This window comes from Bombina bombina, chromosome 1 (genome assembly GCF_027579735.1).
Source record: "Bombina bombina isolate aBomBom1 chromosome 1, aBomBom1.pri, whole genome shotgun sequence".
NCBI lineage: Eukaryota > Metazoa > Chordata > Amphibia > Anura > Bombinatoridae > Bombina > Bombina bombina.
The window spans coordinates 1,204,540,430-1,204,559,961 of NC_069499.1; positions in this window are offsets into that span (position 1 = coordinate 1,204,540,430).

Sequence of the window (19,532 nt, forward strand, 5' to 3'; positions counted from 1 at the left end):
AAATCTTAAATTACCTACACCCTGTAGGAAATTCAATAAACTGTTTGTGGGACCCTTCCCGATAGTGGCTATAAGCAACCCTGTCACTGTTACCCTACAACTCCCAGCAACTTACCGTATACATCCCACATTTCATGTGTCACTTGTCAAACCCTGTGATCCCTCTACCCATGTCTCTCCATCTCCTCCAGAATCTCCTACACCTGACCCCGAATACGAAGTACATTCTATAGTCGACTCCCGAAGATATCACGGTGAACTCCAATACCTTGTCCGCTGGTCGGGGTATGACTCATCTGAGGATTCCTGGGAGCCGGCATCCAATCTATCGGCTCCCCGTCTGGTGTCTGTGTTCCACCGTAGGCATCCTGATCGTCCAGCGCCTTGACACCTCCTTGAGGTTCTTTTGAGGGGGGATGTGTCATGAACTCCTCAGTTCCACCTTAACTTATGTAACTACATCTCACATACCACCTTAAGAATCAATTATCTGGCTCTCTTTTCCTTTAAAAGCTTTCCATTTCCCATACACCTTTGCTGGTTTATTGAAGGTTGATACCCATTCACTCTCCAGCCTTTCTTGTTACTTGTCTAAAACAGAGTATCACTTGTTCTGTGATTAGCTCTGTCTCCTTCAACTGAAGCTACTTCTCATCAAAAGCAGAAGTCACCTGTTGCAACTGCAGCATGCACGCCGCTCTAACAACTTCCAGCTTAACAAGCACAGGCCGCAATCTGCAGAGAGGATCAGAGAGGCTGCACGCACACAGCTGCTAGAGCCAGGTTCCGTATACAAGTGTTAGCATTACCGTTAAGACTGTGAACTTATCTTTACCGTATGGTGTAATGTTTAACAGCGCAGCAAGCTGATACAGTATTCTTAACACTGTTTACAAATCTTTACTGCAAGGTGTATTATTTAAAGGCCCAGCAAGCTGAAACAGTAAACTTAACACTGTGAACTTATCTTTACCACAAGGTGTATTATTTAAAGGGCCAGCAAGCTGAAACATTATACTCCACACTGTGAACTTATCTTTACTGCAAGGTGTATTATTTAAAGGCACAGTATTACCTTAAAGGGGACCTCACTTATCTGTCACAAACCTATATAAACTGCTACTTATTATCTAAAAGTTTACATAGTACAAACTTATCTCTGGACCCAGATATAATTCACCTGATCTTACTACTTATAATTTTGAGGTGAATATTCCGGGCTACATTAATCCAGGTGATTAAGACTCTGTCTCCTCACTAGCAGACAGACTTAATCACATGATACATACAAACTATTTACCAGAGAATACTCATAATTAGACTAAAGAAACAGCAATTGAATTGCTGATCATTACAGCTGCATATGTTTTCTCGCCCTATGTTTCTTTTTCTTTATTTCAAATTGAGCACCATTATCATTCTGTAATTATTTTTCAGACTTTAGATTTTTAAAACCATCTAAGTTAAAAAGTAACACAGTTTAAATCTACTTTGTTCTGAAAGAAAAGCAAGCAACAAATCAACCAGTTAAATTACTGTGGGCCTTTAAGAGTTAATAATTAACAAAAGTATACACCCCCCTACCTCCATTGGCTCCACTCACCTTCAAAATGACCCACAGCAGTAGAGGCCAATATCTCTGAAGCGCATGTGCGCAGGCTCGAAACGCGTCAGTTAAGCGTTTACCTTTGCTGATTGAAGCCAGTATCCTAATAAATTAGTGGATACACTACGAGGACTCAGCGTGTTCTTTTTTCCTCATTTCATATGTATTGGGCGGTAGATTGAGCCGCTGCATGCTGAGTCTCAACCAGCAAGTTTTAAGGACTCAAGACACTAATTTCAGTTTGGAGCACTCACTGCACCCGTTTACCTGCTACAGCTATAAGATTGCAATCTTGGGGGTATCCGTAGAGCACGTACCAGCGCAAGTATCACGCTAACACACGTTAGCCTGGAAGCATCCTCTACCAGTGAGGTCATCACACAAAGTCATGTATGTAACTAATGTAACCAATGCCAGGAAACATCCATACAACAACATCCTATCACAGGTAGCGGAGATCACTTGTGACTGTTCAGGAGGATCTACTCTGGGTCGGAAGTGTATGTTCCTCGCATCCAAGTTCAAGACTAAGGACCTGACAAAGAACACTACTGGCTCCAGAATCGGAACCCCCACAAGACCATCGAGAGTAGCGGAGGACTACGAAACGGGACACGCAAAGAGTGAGTACTCCATATAAATTTCAGAACTTTGCTGACAACATTATATCAAAACATCCAAAGCCTAGCAGACAACAAGAAGATAGTAATAACACCTACTATAATATATAACAGTACTTTCAAGTTTAATCTTGAGTTAAGGACCCAATTAAGGACTTTCTTCAAGTTTTGTCCGCAGAACTTGTTGGACAATCACTTTTTACAGCACTAAGCACACAAGAACATCAAAGTGGACTGACCATTATGATCCTTATGACCACTTAACTGTTAATGAGCAACAAAGTCAACAGTCATTAACAGCATTCATAATTGTTTGAATTTGACATTCTCAATATAAGAGGATTAACACCTTAGTAATACATCAAGTAATGAACTGTAATAGCTCATTTTAGAGCACGGTGACAGATAACAACGAAAGGATATTTCATACAAAACAAAGAATAGAGGACAAGCATTATCTGAATAACATATGTTGAGAGTGTGGATAACACGTTCAATATAAGCTATAAACCAACAATAATACCCTATATAATAATTTACAACAAAGTCATTAGTAATATCCTTTATATGTTGATAGAAGACATTGTTAGCACACTTTGTTAGACCTCTATATATCTTGCTTTGACAAACTACTAATTAACAACATTACCAGCATTATTTTGCTTTGACAAACTACTATCAATAACTACAGCATTATTCTGGATTTATTTTGCACTATCAAAGATTAGAACTAGCTATCATTTGGAAACAATTAACCAGTAATCTATTATTTACTTTCTCTCAGTTTCCAAAATTATACAGGCTTCTCAATTAGACTACTACACTAGTAATATATTACATTTTTTTGAAAATCCATTATGGCTGAAAGCAACATTCCCACAGGGGTAATAGATGTAGACAGAAGAAAGCGCATAATGAATACAGCCCTAAAAGGTAACTCACTTAGAACAGATGATTTAGTAGAAGGAGATATCACAACTATCTTCTCTAATTTAGAGAATAAGAAATACAAAGAAAGTAATCTGTGGTGGGACATAGAATTTTTAGAATTGTATATCAGTGAGAAAAAGGTTCCTAGAGGGCTTAGAATGAAAAAAATATCCCTCATTTGCACTACATAATGCTGAATTCTTGGAAGAATGGAATGGTAATTTGACTAACTGCTCCATTATTCTAATGAAGCAGTTACTCAGACACAAAAAGAAGAAAGAGACATATTATTAGCTCAAATAGATGAAACACTAGAACTTCTCAAACCATTTGAACACACAAAAAAAATACATAGACTATAAAGTACAATTAGATACTACTATGCAAGAATTAGATACAACAGAGAGACGTCAAATACTATGAACTAGACATAGTATATTCATGGCAGAAAAACCAACCAAATAGACAACACAAAAAGAACGACAAACAAGGAAACCCTAAAAATAAAAATAAGAAAAAAAGGGCACATTTCATCATACACCAAATGCCAAACGAGTGACTTTCTTGAGTATAGACACAGATCACACAGGAAATACCTCAGCAATAGATGAGACTGAAGCACACACAGGTAAATCCGGTTGAAGAACTAGATAGCCCAGGCACTTTACAAGGGAGAACTAAATTATCAACATTAGTAAAAATACTAATCACAAGTAGCACACCAATAAAGGAACCACAACAACGTTATCCAAGCAGAATAAAAAAAGTGACCCAAAAGAAAAAGGATCGGTAATTAACCTATCAAACACATTGCTCACTAGCTCACAAAATTCACTATTAAATAAAAGTTTGTCTTTCGCATCATCCACTAATTTTGATCTATATTCTACTATTTTAGACATTAATGCCTTAATTAGAAAAATCACATTGTTTAAACACTTTATGCCACTACAAAACACACGAGATGACTTAGTCAACTCTCATTCACGAGAGAATAATTTGAATACAGTGGAGAACTCTATTGGTTTATTATTTCGAGATTTATGTGATCTAAACACATTAACTTCACTTCAAGCCATCACTCTGAGAGAAGATAGCACACAAGATATTATTCCTAAATTTAACACTTCCTCACATCCCAGGTCATACCTCTACCAAGTTCACAGTAGAAGTGAGCCAATTGACATGTTTCAAAATTTGATAGAATTTGAATTTACTAGATTACATTCCTCCTTAGAAGAAACATCAGACAAGCCGCCCAAAATAAAAAACAATTTGACTACTAGAGAGTCAACAAGCACTCAAGCTACTGAGAGAGAATAAAGAAATAGTAGTCACTACAGCAGATAAAGGAGGAGCTGTGGTAGTCCTTAATGCAACTAACTACAGAAAAGAGGTGCTAACCCAACTCAATGATACAACACATATTCCAAATTGACTTTCAATCCCACGAATAAATATAAAAAGGAATTACATGACTTGTTAGACACAGCTTTAGAAGAGGATTTTCTTTCTAAGGAATTGGCAGAATACTGTATGATGGAGAATCCAACCATCCCCACCTTCCTCATAGTACCTAAAATTCATAAGACCCTCATTAACCCACTGGGTAGGCCCATAGTAGCCAGTAGAGGGTCACTATGTGAGAAAGTGGGAGATTGGTTGGATAATGTATTACAACCTAGTTAAGTCCCTACCAGGATATATACAAAACAGCACACACTTAATACAGCAAGTACAAGGAAAAAAATGGCAAAACAACTTCACATGGTTGACCATTGACATATTAGCCTTATACTCAAGTATACCACATGAGGAAGGCTTACAAGCACTTAAATTTATGCTAAAACGCCAAACGAACTTTCCTGAAAGATTCATTAAATTTCTAGAGGAACTAACTCGGTTTTTACTAATCCATAACTACTTTGTCTTCGAGGGCAACTACTACCTCCAAAAATGTGGTATGGCTATGGGGGCAAAGTTTGCCCCCTCATATGCCAACATATATATGGGATACTTTGAAACCTTGTATCTGTTTGGAGGTGGATTGGCCCTTGAGGACAAAGTGGTTATATATGGAGAGATTTCATAGACAATCTTATTTTAATTTACAGAAAGAACACAGAATTGTCCATAGAACTACTTACATTCTTCAGTAGTAATAGACTCAATTTAAAGTTTATGTCAAAAAATAGTGATACAATTATTGAATTCCTGGATTTGTTACTAGAACATGATTTGGAAGACAATATAATAACTAGTACCTATAGAAAGCCATTTTCCAGAAATACCATTTTAAGAGCAGACTCCTGCCATGCACACATATGCGAAAGGAATCCCGAAAGGCCAGTATCTAAGGATACGGATAAATTGTACTACTCTATATTTATACAATAAACAGGCGAAATAACTCACCCAAAGACTATTGTTAAGAGGATACAAAAAGAGCATTTTACTTTTTTTAAACAACAAGTAGCAAAAATTGATAGGACCGAACTCCTCAATAGAAATAAGGAAAAAAGAACAATTATGAAAGGAACATTTAACATAGAGGAAGAAGCAAAATCACCAAGGGAAGATATATACTTTACCACAAAATTTAGTAACCAATTCTATACTATCACTAAGATAATAAAGAAATATATACCAGTCTTAAATGAAGATATAACACTAAGAAGTAAATTAGAAAAGGGAATCAAATTTGTGGCAAAAAGAGCACGACCATACGAGATATGGTTACCCAAAATTCCACACAAAAACAGAAACAAATACTAATTGGCTTACATCCATTAAAGGAAATTATAGATGTGGTAGAAGACCATGCAAAAGCTGTTCATACACTAACAAAAGCTTGACATTCAAGTCTTCACAAACCAATAAAATATATCATATATCACAAAAGATGGATTGCACATCAACATATATTATATATCTCATTACATGTAAACAATGTCTACAACAATACGTAGGTATAACAACACGTCCTTTAAAAGACCATATTAGAGAACACTTCATTTCAATAGAGGAAGAAACACCCAGAACCCCAGTAGCTTAACATTTTCATTCACATAAACAAAGATTATCATAGCTCTACATCTGTAGATGTAGCTCTGTATCATAGCTCTACAGCTGAGCATCCATCAGTATGATATAAGACAAATGATATATATATATATGTGTAGGAGAGAATGCAAGGACAAGTATACATATGTTGAATATACCTAAGTGTAAATATGTGAATATGCATACACACATAGATAATAAGATAACAAATAGATAAACTAAATACAATCTTTTTATGAAGAAGTACTACTAACAAAAGATAAACAGCTCCTTTGACGTCTCTCTGAATTAAATAAATAATAACAACACAACAAAAAAACTTCAAATAATTGTAAAAAATCACAAATACCTCATAAATACTGGTCTGAATATTCCCACCTAAGATTTGTATCTCCCATACATACCTATACTATTACCATATTTTATTCTACCTCACTATAATTTTAAATTGCTATATAACTTTTTTTTCATTTATTTGTTACATTCAATTTTTCATAATAACACCATTCTTTATAGAAATTGGATTTTACCGTTGATTGTAGACTCACAATCCAACAGACCAATAAGGCAAAGATAGTCAAGATCTAGCAAAAAGAAATATTCTTAATCTAGACCCAAACATTTAGTACATGGAAGTACACATTAGTCTGCCCTGAAGATCTTCCTACCTTTATCTTCACCATGCCAGGTCATCGATCCGTCCTCCGAAGTCTTGATCCAAGCCTCGAGCGGCGGCCAAAGAGGTCCAGAAGAGGCTCCAAAGTCTTCATCCTATCCGGAAGAAGAGGAGATCCGGACCGGCAACCATCTTGATCCAAGAGTCATCTTATATCTTCATCCGATGACGTACGGCTCCATCTTGAAGACCTCCATCGCGGATCCATCCTCTTCTTCCGACGTCCAACTGAAGAATGAAGGTTCCTTTAAGGGACGTCATCCAAAATTCTATCAGCCAATCGGAATTAAGGTAGGAAAATGCTGATTGGCTGATGGAATCAGCCAATCAGATTCAAGTTCAATCCAATTGGCTGATTGGATCAGCCAATCAGATTGAGCTCGCATTCTATTGGCTGATCGGAACAGCCAATAGAATGCGAGCTCAATCTGATTGGCTGATCCAATCAGGCAATCGGATTGAACTTGAATCTAATTGGCTGATTCCAGCCAATCAGATTCAAGAAGACTTTGGAGCCTCTTCTGGACCTCTTCAGCCGCCGCTTGATAGAAGACTTCAGCCGGATTATGGATCGCCAGCCCCCGCTTGGGCTTGGATGAAGACTTCGGAGGCTTGGATCAAGACTTCGGAGGACGGATCGGTGAACCTGGCATGGTGAAGATAAGGTAGGAAGATCTTCAGGGGCTTAGTGTTAGGTTTATTTAAGGGGGGTTTGGGTTAGATTAGGGGTATGTGGGTGGTGGGTTGTAATGTGGGGGGGGGGTATTGTATGTTTTTTTTACAGGCAAAAGAGCTGAATTATTTGGGGCATGCCCCACAAATGGCCCTTTTCAGGGCTGGTAAGGTAAAAGAGCTTTGAACTTTTTAAATTTAGAATAGGGTAGGGCATTTTTTTATTTTGGGGGGCTTTGTTATTTTATTAGGGGGCTTAGAGTAGGTGTAATTTGTTTAAAATTGTTGTAATATTTTTCTAATGTTTGTAAATATTTTTTTATTTTTTGTAACTTAGTTCTTTTTTATTTTTTTGTACTTTAGTTAGTTTATTTAATTGTAGTTATTTGTAGGTATTGTATTTAATTAATTTATTGATAGTGTAGTGTTAGGTTTAATTGTAACTTAGGTTAGGATTTATTTTACAGGTAATTTTGTAATTATTTTAACTATTTTAGCTATTAAATAGTTCTTAACTATTTAATAGCTATTGTACCCTGGTTAAAATAAATACAAAGTTGCCTGTAAAATAAATATTAATCCTAAAATAGCTACAATATAATTATTCGTTATATTGGTGCTATATTAGGGGTTTATTTTAGAGGTAAGTATTTTAGTTTTAAATAGGAATAATTTAATTAATAAGAGTTAATTTATTTCGTTAGATTTAAATTATATTTAAGTTAGGGGGGTGTTAGTGTTAGGGTTAGACTTAGCTTTAGGGGCTAATACATTTATTATAGTAGCGGTGTGGTCCGGTCGGCAGATTAGGGGTTAATTATTGTAGGTAGGTGGAGGCGACGTTGGGGGCAGCATATTAGGGTTAATAAATATAATATAGGGGTCGGCTGTGTTAGGGGCAGCAGATTATGGGTACATAGCTATAATGTAGGTTGCGGCGGTGTACGGAGCGGCAGATTAGGGGTTAAAAAAAATATGCAAGTGTCAGCGATAGCGGGGGCGGCAGATTAGGGGTTAATAAATATTATGTAGGTGTCGGCGGTATTAGAGGCAGCAGATTAGGGGTACATAGGGATAATGTAGGTTGCGGCCGTGTGCGTTCGGCAGATTAGGGGTTAAAATTTTTTAATAGAGTGGCGGTGATGTGGGGTGGCCTCGGTTTAGGGGTTACATAGGGTAGTTTATGGGTGTTAGTGTACTTTTTAGAGCACAGTAGTTAGAGCTTTATAAACGGCGTTTAGCCCAGAAAGCTCTTAACTCTCGACTTTATTTTGCGGCTGGAGTTTTGTCGTTAGATTTCTAACGCTCACTTCAGCCAAGACTCTAAATACCAGCGTTAGAAAGATCCATTGAAAAGATAGGAATACGCAATTGATGTAAGGGATCCTGCGGTATGGAAAAGTCGCGGCTGAAAAGTGAGCGTTAGACCCTTTCCTTACTGACTCGGTAGGCCCAAAACCAGCGTTAGGAGCCTCTAACGCTGGTTTTGACGGCTAACGCCAAACTCTAAATCTAGCCGTTAGAAGAGGGGAAAGATAAAAAAGGAAAGAAATATGTTTCCGGTAGATAAATAATGTTTCAATAAAAAAGTTTGTAAACCAACAATTGATTTTACTTTTATTTAAATTACCTATTTTTTCCCCCTTCCTTCCCTAACAATTTTATTTCATTGTACTTATCCTTTCACCATTATGATTATATATTTGATAAATATGCCAGTAATCAATTATGTTAGAATTGTATATATATATATATGACTAGTAAATGTTAAAAATTTGTATCTGTTTTTCAGCCTCTTTAACTGCTGGGGATCGTAATAGTAAGTGGAAACCAAATATCCCTATATCTAAGTAGATTAATTGCTTCTAACACAGTTTAAATCTACTTTGTTCTGAAAGAAAAGCAAGCAAAAAAATCAACCAGTTAAATTAACGTGGGCCTTTAAGAGTTAATAATTAACATAAGTATACACCCCTCTACCACCATTGGCTCCACTCACCTACATAATGACCCACAGCAGTAGAAGCCAATATCTCTGATGAAGCACATGTGCGCATGCGTGAAACGCGTCAGATAAGAGTTTAGCTTTGCTGACCGAAGCCAGTATCCTAATTAATTATTGGATACACTACAAGGACTCAGCGTGTCCTTTTTTTCCTCATTTCATTAAAAAGTAAGAATAAATGTTTTAAAGGGACACTAAACCCAATTTTTCTTTCATAATTCACCTAGAGAATATAATTTCAAACAACATTCCAATTTACTTCTATTATCTAATTTGCTTCATTCTTTAGATATCCTTTGTTAAAGAAATAGCAATGCATATGGGTGAGCCAATTACATGAGGCATCTATGTGCAGCCACCAATCAGCAGCTACTGAGCCTATCTAGATGTGCCTATCAAGAGAATGAAGCAAATTAGATACTAGATGTAAATTAGAAAGTGGTTTAAAATAACATGCTCTTTCTAAATCATGAAAGAAAAAAAAATTGGGTTCTATGTCCCTTTAACTCATTTAATGTAACTAATTAAATAAGTAATGGATTACAGGTGCACGCTCCTTAACTTAACGTCCAGGTTTTCAACAAAGGATAACGAGAAAAACAAGGAACATTTTATCATAGAAGTACATTGGAAAGTCATTTAAAATTGTATGTTCTATATATATCATGAAAGAAAAAAAGGTATATGCAAATTATAAATATACACATTTGTGCAGTAACCAGTAGCATATAGACAGATCTCACAAGGTGTTAACATAGGACACAATTAAATGGTTACAATCGTATGTAACCAGAGTTATATTAACCACAAAAATTAAAAAATTAATAACAAAAACAACAATTCTAGGACTTGAGAAAATGATTATTTATCTGATAGTGGAGGAGAAGTGCTTTTGGGAGGGAGCTAGGTTTTGAGTCAGAGGCCTTGTTGGACAGGCAGCAGGAGACAAAAATGATGACATGAAGACAGGGCAAAAACTATTTGATAATCTGATTGGGGTGCTGCCCTTGGTTGGGACAGCCGGGGTGGGACTTTTAGCATCACTGGTGCCATTGCTGGAGATGGATGTGGAAATTGTGAAGACATACAAGATGGGGTAGTCAATTATCAACATCAATATTAATAATGTGATGTTGTTGGGCAACCTACGTCTCTTCATAATATTTTACGACAGTACATTCTATCCATTATAGCATCTAATCACATTACTCTCGGAACATCACAGCCCTGAAAAAATGTCACTAAAATATATTTTCCACTTAGACCTGAAGGTTTTTTGCCCTAAAGTTATTTTAAGTAACTGATTTACTAAAGAATTAAGGGATGACTGAGCTTTAGTGACATATAAACTACTGAACTTGAAGAGGGCATTTAGTGAAATTTGCCACTGTTTATATAAGTCTTCATTAAACTTTTTTTTGGAGACTGACCCTAAAAATACCACTTAGGTTCAGAATGAACAAACACACAAAACATTGAGTGAAAAGCTGGCCAAAATGAATTTCAAAAGGTCAAGACTGTTACATTAGAAAAGTCTAAAAATATTATGAAAGATGTAATACAAGTATTTTAATTGAATGGAATGGCCTTAAACTTAAAAATACTGTGAATAACATGCAAGACATGAAACCTGGGCAGCCCTTCACACAATTTTAAAGCACCTATTATCTGTCAGTTTAGACCAGGTCATAGTGGCATAGTTTAATGGAAAGCATGTTGGTTTAGTCAGCAGTTAAATTAGCAAAATACAAAGCCTAGTATGTGAGGCACATTTTTTAATCATAACATATCCAAGCACCCTGTGGAGGTATTTGCATTGAGGAGGTGATGGTATAGAAAGGGGTTTAACAATGATGGATTGTGTTAGTTTAGGTTGAGGCTTATTAGTAAGTAGTTCAAGCTGCCATGACACCAGAGAATAGGGGAAGTTATGTAATAGAGTTTGGGGTCAGAAACGTTTTGGCATCTGGGCATAGCTTTCAGGGCTTCAAACTACAGGCATACCTCGTTTCACTTTGTTGCACTTCACAGATATTGCTCTTTTTACAGATTGAAGTTTTGTGGAAACCATATGCAGTGCAAGTCTATCTGCACCATATATATATATATATATATATATATAAAAAGAGAGAAGCGCTCAACCTGGGAACGAACAATAGCATAATAGCTTGTTCTATGGCTAGTTACCACCCTAGAAGCAGCCTCTTTTTGCTCAATATGTGCCTTTCACAGAGAAGAACTTTCCTGTAGCATATCAGTCTGATCCTGACTTCACAGTACAGTCCAGCCCCGAAATACCAGGCAATCCCTTTCTGAACAAGAGAAACAGCAAAACCCCAGACGTACGGTTTCGGCCTATTGTGGGCCTCGTCAGTGAGGTGCAGCAGTATCTCTCTAGGCACACTGAGCAACGGGTCCACGTCTGGATTCCCGCATCACACTTAGGGAGACTTCCCCTAAGTGTCATAATTTGCATAAATAAAAAGAGAGAAGCGCTCAACCTGGGAACGAACAATAGCATAATAGCTTGTTCTATGGCTAGTTACCACCCTAGAAGCAGCTCTTTTGCTCAATATGTGCCTTTCACAGAGAAGAACTTTCCTGAAGCATATCAGTCTGATCCTGACTTCACAGTACAGTCCAGCCCCGAAATACCAGGCAATCCCTCTCTGAACAAGAGAAACAGCAAAACCCCAGACGTACGTTTCGGCCTATTGTGGGCCTCGTCAGTGAGGTGCAGCAGTATCTCTCTAGGCACACTGAGCAACGGGTCCACGTCTGGATTCCCGCATCACACTTAGGGAGACTTCCCTAAGTGTCATAATTTGCATAAATAAAAAGAGAGAAGCGCTCAACCTGGGAACGAACAATAGCATAATAGCTTGTTCTATGGCTAGTTACCACCCTAGAAGCAGCCTCTTTTTGCTCAATATGTGCCTTTCACAGAGAAGAACTTTCCTGTAGCATATCAGTCTGATCCTGACTTCACAGTACAGTCCAGCCCCGAAATACCAGGCAATCCCTCTCTGAACAAGAGAAACAGCAAAACCCCAGACGTACGTTTCGGCCTATTGTGGGCCTCGTCAGTGAGGTGCAGCAGTATCTCTCTAGGCACACTGAGCAACGGGTCCACGTCTGGATTCCCCGCATCACACCTTAGGGAGACTTCCCTAAGTGTCATAATTTGCATAAATAAAAAGAGAGAAGCGCTCAACCTGGGAACGAACAATAGCATAATAGCTTGTTCTATGGCTAGTTACCACCCTAGAAGCAGCCTCTTTTTGCTCAATATGTGCCTTTCACAGAGAAGAACTTTCCTGTAGCATATCAGTCTGATCCTGACTTCACAGTACAGTCCAGCCCCGAAATACCAGGCAATCCCTCTCTGAACAATAGAAACAGCAAAACCCCAGACGTACGTGTCGGCCTATTGTGGGCCTCGTCAGTGAGGTGCAGCAGTATCTCTCTAGGCACACTGAGCAACGGGTCCACGTCTGGATTCCCGCATCACACTTAGGGAGACTTCCCTAAGTGTCATAATTTGCATAAATAAAAAGAGAGAAGCGCTCAACCTGGGAACGAACAATAGCATAATAGCTTGTTCTATGGCTAGTTACCACCCTAGAAGCAGCCTCTTTTTGCTCAATATGTGCCTTTCACAGAGAAGAACTTTCCTGTAGCATATCAGTCTGATCCTGACTTCACAGTACAGTCCAGCCCCGAAATACCAGGCAATCCCTCTCTGAACAATAGAAACAGCAAAACCCCAGACGTACGTATCGGCCTATTGTGGGCCTCGTCAGTGAGGTGCAGCAGTATCTCTCTAGGCACACTGAGCAACGGGTCCACGTCTGGATTCCCGCATCACACTTAGGGAGACTTCCCCTAAGTGTCATAATTTGCATAAATAAAAAGAGAGAAGCGCTCAACCTGGGAACGAACAATAGCATAATAGCTTGTTCTATGGCTAGTTACCACCCTAGAAGCAGCCTCTTTTTGCTCAATATGTGCCTTTCACAGAGAAGAACTTTCCTGTAGCATATCAGTCTGATCCTGACTTCACAGTACAGTCCAGCCCCGAAATACCAGGCAATCCCTCTCTGAACAAGAGAAACAGCAAAACCCCAGACGTACGTTTCGGCCTATTGTGGGCCTCGTCAGTGAGGTGCAGCAGTATCTCTCTAGGCACACTGAGCAACGGGTCCACGTCTGCACTTAGGGAGACTTCCCTAAGTGTCATAATTTGCATAAATAAAAAGAGAGAAGCGCTCAACCTGGGAACGAACAATAGCATAATAGCTTGTTCTATGGCTAGTTACCACCCTGCATATGGGTGAGCCAATTATATGAGGCATCTATGTGCAGCCACCAATCAGCAGCTACTGAGCCTATCTAGATGTGCCTATCAAGAGAATGAAGCAAATTAGATACTAGATGTAAATTAGAAAGTGGTTTAAAATAACATGCTCTTTCTAAATCATGAAAGAAAAAAAAATTGGGTTCCATGTCCCTTTAACTCATTTAATGTAACTAATTAAATAATTAATGGATTACAGGTGCACACTCCTTAACTTAACGTCCAGATTTTCAACAAAGGATAACAAGAAAAACAAGGAACATTTTATCATAGAAGTACATTGGAAAGTCATTTAAAATTGTATGTTCTATCTATATCATGAAAGAAGCAGCCTCTTTTTGCTCAATATGTGCCTTTCACAGAGAAGAACTTTCCTGTAGCATATCAGTCTGATCCTGACTTCACAGTACAGTCCAGCCCCGAAATACCAGGCAATCCCTCTCTGAACAAGAGAAACAGCAAAACCCCAGACGTACGTTTTGGCCTATTGTGGGCCTCGTCAGTGAGGTGCAGCAGTATCTCTCTAGGCACACTGAGCAACGGGTCCACGTCTGGATTCCCACATCACACTTAGGGAGACTTCCCTAAGTGTCATAATTTGCATAAATAAAAAGAGAGAAGCGCTCAACCTGGGAACGAACAATAGCATAATAGCTTGTTCTATGGCTAGTTACCACCCTAGAAGCAGCCTCTTTTTGCTCAATATGTGCCTTTCACAGAGAAGAACTTTCCTGTAGCATATCAGTCTGATCCTGACTTCACAGTACAGTCCAGCCCCGAAATACCAGGCAATCCCTCTCTGAACAAGAGAAACAGCAAAACCCCAGACGTACGTATAAACACATATGTACGTATAAACACATATAAACACGTACACATGAATACACATATACTGTATATACACCTATATATACACACCACCAGCCAAAAGAATTTGACTCCCTGAAGGCTCAGATCATTTTTTAGACATAATGCTATTGCACACTTAGGGCCAGATCACAAGTGGAGTGGTATTTTGCACTTCCACTAGAGCCCTAAGTGCGCTAGAATTAAACTTTTTGTGCTCATCGGATTGCGATGGTATTATGAGTTGAAAGTTAAAAGTTATCACTCTTGCCCTAACCTGATGAATGCAAACAGCTTACTTCTAGCCAAATTAGACTGTCGCGGAAAAAAACTATTCCCCCATAGAAGTCTACCTAATGGCAATAGACTCCAGTGAACATATATACAGGTGGCCCTCGGTCTACAACGGTTCAATTTACACCGTTTCAGAATAACAACCTTTTTTTCCAGTCATGTGACTGCTATGGAAAAGCATTAAGAAGCAGTGCATTTATTAAAATAGCCAGTAGGTGGAGCTGTCCGCTTGTGTTGCAGCCAAGCAAGCTGAAATTAATCAGTTTAACCAGACTTGAGCTATCGAGCAGATAGTGGGTTTATTTTATTAGGTTTATAATGCTGTTTAGCATTTAAAGTCTTCATTTCAAAGCTTTAAAAATAATGTATTAGGTATTGCTTATGACAATTTTGAGAGGGGCCTGGAACCTAACTCCCTCATTTACCATTGACTTACATTATAAACTGGGTTTAAATTTACAACGGTTTCGATTTACAACCATTCCTTCTGGAACCTAACCCCGGCGTAAACTGAGGGCTACCTGTATATATATATATATATATATGTATATACAGTCGTATCAAATAACTGAAGAACACAGTAATATTTCAGTAGTGAAATGAAGTTTATTGGATTAACAGAAAATGTTCAATATGCATATCAAAATGAAATTAGACAGGTGCATAAATTTGGGCACCTCAACAGAAATATTGCATCAATATTTAGTAGAGCCTCCTTTAGCAGAAATAACAGCCTCTAGATGCTTCCTATAGCCTTTAATGAGTGTCTGGATTCTGGATGAAGGTATTTTGGACTATTCCTCCTTGCAAAACATCTCCAGTTCAGTTATGTTTGATGGTTGCCAAGCATGGACAGCCTCCTTCAAATCACCCCACAGATTTTCAATGATATTCAGGTATGCGGACTGGGATGGCCATTCCAGAACATTGTACTTGTTCCTCTGCATAAATGCCAGAGTAGATTTTAAGATGTCTTGTTGAAATATCCAGCCCCGGCGTAACTTCAACTTTGTGACTGATTCCTCAATATTATTCTCAAGTATCTGCTGATGTTGAGTGGAATCCATGCAACCCTCAACTTTAACAAGATTCCCAGTACCGGCACTGGCCACACAGCCTCACAGCATGATGGAACATCCACCAAATTTTACTGTGGGTAGCAAGTGTTTGTCTTGGAACACTTTGTTCTTTTGCCATCATGCATAACATCCCTTGTTATGACCAAATAACTCAATCTTTGTTTCATCAGTCCACAGCACCTTCTTCCAAAATGAAGCTGGCTTGTCCAAATGTGTGTTTGCATACCTCAAGCGACTCTGTTTGTGGCGTGTGTGCAGAAAAGGCTTCTTCCTCATCACTCTCCCATAAAGCTTCTCCTTGTGCAAAGTGCACTGAATTGTTGAACAATGCACAGTGACACCTTTTGTAGCAAGATGATGTTGTAGGTCTTTGGAGGTTGTCTGTGGGCTGTTTTTGATCGTTCTCACCATCCTTTGCCTTTTGCCTCTCCAATATTTTACATGGTCTGCCACTTCTGGCCTTAAAAAGAACTGTGTTTGTGGTCTTCCATTTCCTCACTATGTCCCTTACAGTGGACACTGAAAGTTTAAATCTCTGCGATAGCTTTTTGTAGCCTTCCCCCTAAACCATAATGTTGAACAATCTTTGTTTTCAGGTCATTTGAGAGTTGTTTTGAGGGCCCCATGTTGCCACTCTTCAGAGGAGAGTCAAAGAGAACAACAACTTGCAATTGGCCACCTTAAATACCTTTTCTCATGATTGGATGCACCTGTCTATGAAGTTCAAGACTTAATGGGCTCACCAAACTAATTGTGTGTTCCAATTAATCAGTGCTAGGTAGTTACAGGTATTCAAATCAACAAAATGACAAGGGTGCCCAAATTTATGCACCAGTTTAATTTCATTTTGATGCATATTGCACATTTTCTGTTAATCCAATAAACCTCATTTCACTACTGAAATATTATTGTTTCCATCAGTTATTTGACGGATCAAAATTAAATTGCTGATGCAAACACCCAATTATTTATAAATGAAAATCATGGAAATTGTCAGATGTGCCTAAACTTTTGCATACGACTGTATATATATATATATATATATATATATATATATATATACAGGGAGTGCATAATTATTAGGCAAATGAGTATTTCGACCACATCATCCTCTTTATGCATGTTGTCTTACTCCAAGCTGTATAGGCTCGAAAGCCTACTACCAATTAAGCATATTAGGTGATGTGCATCTCTGTAATGAGAAGGGGTGTGGTCTAATGACATCAACACCCTATATCAGGTGTGCATAATTATTAGGCAACTTCCTTTCCTTTGGCAAAATGGGTCAAAAGAAGGACTGGACAGGCTCAGAAAAGTCAAAAATAGTGAGATATCTTGCAGAGGGATGCAGCACTCTTAAAATTGCAAAGCTTCTGAAGCGTGATCATCGAACAATCAAGCGTTTTATTCAAAATAGTCAACAGGGTCACAAGAAGCGTGTGGAAAAACCAAGGCGCAAAATAACTGCCCATGAACTGAGAAAAGTCAAGCGTGCAGCTGCCAAGATGCCACTTGTCACCAGTTTGGCCATATTTCAGAGCTGCAACATCACTGGAGTGCCCAAAAGCACAAGGTGTGCAATACTCAGAGACATGGCCAAGGTAAGAAAGGCTGAAAGATGACCAACACTGAACAAGACACACAAGCTGAAACGTCAAGACTGGGCCAAGAAATACCTCAAGACTGATTTTTCTAACGTTTTATGGACTGATGAAATGAGAGTGAGTCTTGATGGGCCAGATGGATGGGCCCGTGGCTGGATTGGTAAAGGGCAGAGAGCTCCAGTCCGACTCAGACGCCAGCAAGGTGGAGGTGGAGTACTGGTTTGGGCTGGTATCATCAAAGATGAGCTTGTGGGGTCTTTTCGGGTTGAGGATGGAGTCAAGCTCAACTCCCAGTCCTACTGCCAGTTTCTGGAAGACACCTTCTTCAAGCAGTGGTACAGGAAGAAGTCTGCATCCTTCAAGAAAAACATGATTTTCATGCAGGACAATGCTCCATCACACGCGTCCAAGTACTCCACAGCGTGGCTGGCAAGAAAGGGTATAAAAGAAGAAAATCTAATGACATGTCCTCCTTGTTCACCTGATCTGAACCCCATTGAGAACCTGTGGTCCATCATCAAATGTGAGATTTACAAGGAGGGAAAACAGTACACCTCTCTGAACAGTGTCTGGGAGGCTGTGGTTGCTGCTGCACGCAATGTTGATGGTGAACAGATCAAAACACTGACAGAATCCATTGATGGCAGGCTTTTGAGTGTCCTTGCAAAGAAAGGTGGCTATATTGGTCACTGATTTGTTTTTGTTTTGTTTTTGAATGTCAGAAATGTATATTTGTGAATGTTGAGATGTTATATTGGTTTCACTGGTAAAAATAAATAATTGAAATGGGTATATATTTGTTTTTTGTTAAGTTGCCTAATAATTATGCACAGTAATAGTCACCAGCACACACAGATATCCCCCTAAAAGAGCTATAACTAAAAACAAACTAAAAACTACTTCCAAAAGTACTCAGCTTTGATATTAATGAGTTTTTTGGGTTCATTGAGAACATGGTTGTTGTTCAATAATAAAATTAATCCTCAAAAATACAACTTGCCTAATAATTCTGCACTCCCTGTATATATATATATATATATATATACTATATATATATATATATATATATATATATTACACACAGTATCCCACAAAAGTGAGTACACCCCTCACATTTTTGTAAATAATTTATTATATCTTTTCATGTGACAACACTGAAGAAATGACACTTTGCTACAATGTAAAGTAGTGAGTGCACAGCCTGTATAACAGTGTATATTTGCTGTCCCCTCAAAATAACTCAACACACAGCCATTAAGTCTAAACTGTTGGCAACAAAAGTGAGTACACCTCTAAGTGGAAATGTCCAAATTATTTTCCAGCACTGCCTTTACCCTCTTGGGCATGGAGTTCACCAGAGCTTCACAGGTTGCCACTGGAGTCCTCTTCCACTCCTCCATGACGACATAACGGAGCAGGTGGATGTTAGAGACCTTGCGCTCCCCCACCTTCCATTTGAGGATGCCCCACAGATGCTAAATAGGGTTTAGGTCTGGAGACATGCTTGGCCAGGCCATCATCTTTACCCTCATCTTCTTTAGCAAGGCAGTGGTCATCTTGGAGGTGTGTTTAGGGTTGTTATCATGTTGTAATACTGCCCTGTGGCCCAGTTTTTGAAGGGAGGAGAGCATGCTCTGCTTCAGTATGTCACAGTACATGTTGGCATTCATGGTTCCCTCAATGAACTGTAGCTCCCCAGTGCCAGCAGTACTCAAGCTGGCCCAGACCATGACATTCCCACCACCATGCTTGACTGTAGGACAGACACACTTGTCTTTTA